The sequence below is a fragment of the Pteropus vampyrus genome, unplaced genomic scaffold (genome assembly GCF_000151845.1).
Source record: "Pteropus vampyrus isolate Shadow unplaced genomic scaffold, Pvam_2.0 Scaffold1, whole genome shotgun sequence".
In the NCBI taxonomy this organism is placed as follows: Eukaryota; Metazoa; Chordata; class Mammalia; order Chiroptera; family Pteropodidae; genus Pteropus; species Pteropus vampyrus.
This window is the reverse complement of record NW_011888782.1, coordinates 16,836,126-16,841,050: the sequence shown is the minus strand read 5'-3', so window position 1 is coordinate 16,841,050 and position 4,925 is coordinate 16,836,126. Positions and strand designations below refer to the sequence as shown.

General features: G+C 34.2%; 1 long non-coding RNA gene across 3 annotated transcripts in view; it reads right to left on the bottom strand.

The window, feature by feature from the left end:
• The window catches only part of LOC105288686, a 62,236-nt gene that overhangs the window by 28,274 nt on the left and 29,037 nt on the right, over window positions 1-4,925 (bottom strand). Inside the window, exon 5 of one of the 3 annotated variants that reach the window (XR_002781903.1) lies at window positions 3,569-4,010. The exons of the other annotated variants lie outside the window; for them this stretch is intronic. This is a non-coding gene — a long non-coding RNA (uncharacterized LOC105288686). Of the gene's footprint in view, window positions 1-3,568; window positions 4,011-4,925 lie in introns of those variants that run through there. 3 annotated transcript variants of the gene reach the window in all.

Genomic DNA, 4,925 nt, shown 5'->3' with positions numbered 1-4,925 from the left:
GGTGAGGTCAGATAATTATCTGAACTGTTTTAAAATTGGGGAGAGCTATGTTTACTAGGCCACAAAATTTAATATACATACTAGAAATGCATGGGAAATGATTTTAAAAAAACAGAACCCAAGAAGTGAGGGTAAGGATTACTGTCCCCGAGAAATGAAAAGGAGTAGTGGTCTAAAGCCAGCCCAGGCAAGTGGTTGTGAACCACCAGGGCTTTTGGGAGGAAGTTGCAGGCAGCCCTCCTCAACCCCGGGGAGCCACAAGAAAGGAAAATCTACATCAATGTCAGGGTACTTCTTATGGGAGTCAGTGAGGAGCCAACTACTGGGAGCAGGCAACACAAAACCTGTTGATCATTCATGGAAGATGATCCTGTGTGGACAACACGTAGCACAATGACCTAGAGCAGATGTCCAGAGGGATCCACTGATGAAGTAAAAGGAAAGCCTCAGCACTTGACTAAGGTGGGACCAGAAGGAACCAGCCATAGATCCTCCTCTAAAACATTCCCTGCCATATATGATAGACCAGCCTAAAGAAAAATAGACAATGGAGAGCATGTGAGATCCTGCCTCCCGACATGTCATCAGCCTGGCTCAAATAGACTCTTACAAAAATTCAAAAAAAGAAAAAGAAAAACAGAAATCTGAAATGGAGTCCTAGGTTGTCTCAAAATATATGCACCATAGGTTCACTGGAACGATTTTATAGAAGCTCCAAAAGGACTCATATGCCTTTCCTAGACAATCTGCAATTATTTTACCTGCTGGCTACTTCTAGGGCTAACAAATAAACATTCAAGGCTAAGAGTGTTGTGGCAGTAATAGTGAGTTAGTTGTTGACACCACTTTCTGAGGATCATTTAAGGCCACTTGTTTTCTTAAGATAGAGTTCAGTGAGGGGATGGGAGTTTTGAAGGGCAAAGAGGAGAAGGCAGAGCAAGAAGAGGCAGAAACGTGAAGGAAAATGGAAAGATGTACAGAAAATGAAGTGTGAGAAAAGGACCAGGAAGGAAGTTAGAAAGAAAAGGCAGTATGGGCAATGGAAAGGGAGGGGCAAAAGAAAAATAACGTATACCCACGAGATTTTTGTTCAGATGGATGTGTCTTTATGATCCTTGCACAGCAAGAATATCATTCAAACCTTGACTTTGTGTCCATCATGTTAGGCTTACTACAATGTCTAGAGTTGTAGCTATACTATAGATAATGTATTTATGTCTTCTATTTATGCAAATGATTTAGCCCATACATGTACTGCTTTCACTTGTATGATACAGAAAAACTGAAACAAAAATCTCATTTGACTTAATTTTTTCCCTCATAAAATAAACGTTGTTTCACATAGACCCAGATAAGTCTCTTTCTATTTATAGAAATAATGCCTTGTTTGGAGGTCTGGTGCTATTCCAAATGCTATCACAGCTAGAGGCACCCATGATGGTCCAGAAACAGTCACAAACTTGGATTAAAGCAGAAATTGGCTTCGATGCGAAAGGGAAATACCTGTCCCGAACAGCTAAAAAAAACAATCTTGAAAAAGAAGAACAAAGTCGGAGGATTCAAAATGCTTAATTTCAAAACTTACTACAAAGTTACAGTAATCAAGATAGTATGATATTGGCGTAAGGATAGATAATAGGTCAACAGAATAGAGTCTATAAATAAACCTACATATTTACGGCCAATTGATTTTCAACAAAATTGTCAAGACCATTCAATGGGGCAAGGAATAATCTCTTCAACAAACTGTGCTGGGGCTGCACTGAATATCCATATGTCAAAAAATAAATCTGAATCTCTATCTCATACCACATACACATATTAACTCAAAATGGATCCACAACCTAAAACTAAGAGCTGAAATTAAAAAAACTCTTAAAAGAAAACATGGAGTAAATATTTATGACCTTGGATTTGGCAATGGATTCTTAAATATGACAGCAAAAGCATGAATAACAACAACAAATTAGATAAATTGGACTTCACCAAATAAAAACTCTTCTCTTTGTATCACAGGACATTATCAAGAAAATTAAAAGATGACCTAGAGAATGAGAGAAATTATTATGTGTTAAGGAGCTAGTATCTAGAATATGTATTTAAAAAAGAAACTCTTACAATTCAACAATAAAAAGACAAACAAACCAATTTTTAAATGAGCAAAAAACCTGGATAGACATTTCTCCAAAGATGTACAAATGGCCAACAAGCACATGAAATGATGCTCAATATCATTAGTCATCAGGGAAATGCAAATCAAAACCACAATGAGGTACCACTTAACACCCACTAGGATGGCTATTATTTAAAAAAAAAAAAAAAACCACGCAACAGAATCAGAAAATAACAAGTGTTGACAAGGATGTAGAGAGATTGGAGCCCCTTATACATTGTGGTGGGAATGCAAAATGGTTCAAGTGTACTGGAAAACTGATGGCTCCTCCAAAAGTTAAATATAGAATTACCATATGACCCCACAATTTCACTCCCAGGTATGTACCCAGAAGAACTGAAAATAAGTACATGTACACTTTCCTGGTAGCACTATTCATTACAGCCAAAAAGTGGGAACAGCTCAAATGTCCATCAACAGGTGAACAGATAAACAAATTGTGTATATACATACACTGAAATTTTATTCAGCCATAAAAAGATATGAAGTACTTATATATCCTACAACATGGATAACCTCTAATATATTCTAAGTGAAAAAAAGCCAGACGTAAAAGATCACATATTGTTTGATTCCACGTATTGAGACATGTTTTGTGGCTTAACTAACATATGTTCTATCTTGGAGAATGGTCCATGTGCACTTAAGGAAAGTGTGAATTCTACTGTTTGTTGGAGTGTTCTATAGATGTCTATTAGGTCTAGTTGCTTTCTAGTGTTAAATGTTCTATTTTTTTTCTGACCTTAAGTCTTCCAAATTGTTGTTGATCTTCTGTCTAGTCAGTTATTTTATCCATTATTGAAAGTGACATGTTAAAGTCTCCAACTATTATTATTGAATTGTCTATTTTTCCTTTCAATTCCATCTGTTTTTGTTTCATTTATTTCTTTAGTCTACTGTAAAGTGAATACATATTTATAATTCCTATATCTTCTTGAAAGATTGACTCCTTGATCTTTAGAAAACATCTCTCTTTGTCCCTACTGTCAATTTTTGTCTTTAAGTCCATTTTGTCTGATATTAGCACAGCCTTTCCAGCTCTTTTGGTTATTTTTTTCATGATGTGCCTTTACCCATCCTTTTGCTTTTAACTTATTGAAATCTAAATTTTGACTCTAAAGTGTCTCTATAGACACAATATAGTCAGATCATGGTTTGAAAAAAAAAATCTAGCCTGCCTATCTCTGCTTTAGATTGGAGCATTTAAATCATTTACATTTAATAAGACAGAACTTATGCCTGCTGTTTTGCTATTTGTTTTCTATAGTGTTATGTATTTTTTGTTAATCTATTCTTCTATTATTGCTTTCTTTTATGTTAAATATTTTTTAGTATACTATTTTTATTCCCTTGTCATTTTTTTAGTATATATATTTTTTGAGCTATTTTATTGGAGACTACAATTAACATATAAATTTATAATAATCTAGTTTTTACAAATACCAATTTAATTTCAATGGCATGTATACAGAAACTTCTCTCTTAGGTAAGTCCATTCCTCCTGCTCTTCTTTGTTCTATTATTGACAAGCAAAGTACATTGTTTTATACTATATGCCCATTGACACAGATTTATAAGTACTGTCTTATGCAGCTGTATTTTAAATCAGATTGGAGAGTTTCAAACAAAAGTTACATTTATATTTTATATTTGTATTTTATATTTATCTATGTAGTTACCTTTGCCAGTGCTCTTTATTTCTTCATGTAGAGAGAAGGAGATATGAATAGGGTAAATTAAACTGACATAAAACTCAAGGTTCTCATCATGATTCAGCCACTTTTCTTGAATAAATGCTTCTTGGATTATTGCAAGCCTTTGATTTATATCCAGCATTCTGAAAAAGATTTTGATAATTTTTGCCTGTGTTCTCATTACTTTTACTGAGGAGTGGATTTTTGGAGGTTCTTACTCCACCGTTCCCATTGATGTCACTCCATTTCCTAGCTAAAAGTTCTATATTCTCCATCTTTCCTGGGAGCTATGTGTGGCTGTATGACTCAGCTTTGGCCAAAAAGTTATAAAAAGTATTGTGTGCAGCTTCTGGGGAAACCACTTTAAAAGCCAGCTGTCATGTGCCTTTTGATACCTTCTTGTTTCCTTCCTCAATCTGCTACCTAGAATGTGAATGTAAAGACTGGAGCTCTAGAAGCTACTTTGGACCATGAGAATGAGGGCCACACCCTAAGAATGCTGGAGGGGAGAGCTAGAAATAGATGGGTTGTGATCACTTTGGAGGCACCATACAAGCTGTAGACAGCCTGTCTCTGGACATTTTTATATTAGAGAAATATCTTCCTTATTTACTATTTTATTTTATTTTATCATTTTTAAAATTTTGAATATCACTTTGTTTTTTAATTAATTAATTTTTTATGGTGACATCAGTTAACAAAATCCAATAAGTTTTAGCTGTACACTTTAACAGTAAGGCATATATATATTTACACTGTGTGTTCACCTCCCATAGTTAGATTTCTTTCTGTCACCATATATTTGACCTCCTTTACCCCGTCTACTTATTTACTATTTTAAAATATTTTTCCCCTGGTAATTACAGCTGAAATGAATTCTGACTCACACAGTAGTTATCATTGGATTGTAGGAGTATCAGTAGTTTTTACTTTTTTAAAATATTTTTTGTATTATCTGGTTTTCCATTTATTACTTTTTTAGTCAGAAAAAGCTATTTACATGTAAATATATATGGTAATATTAATGTATACTAAAACATACACATATGTATTTAATA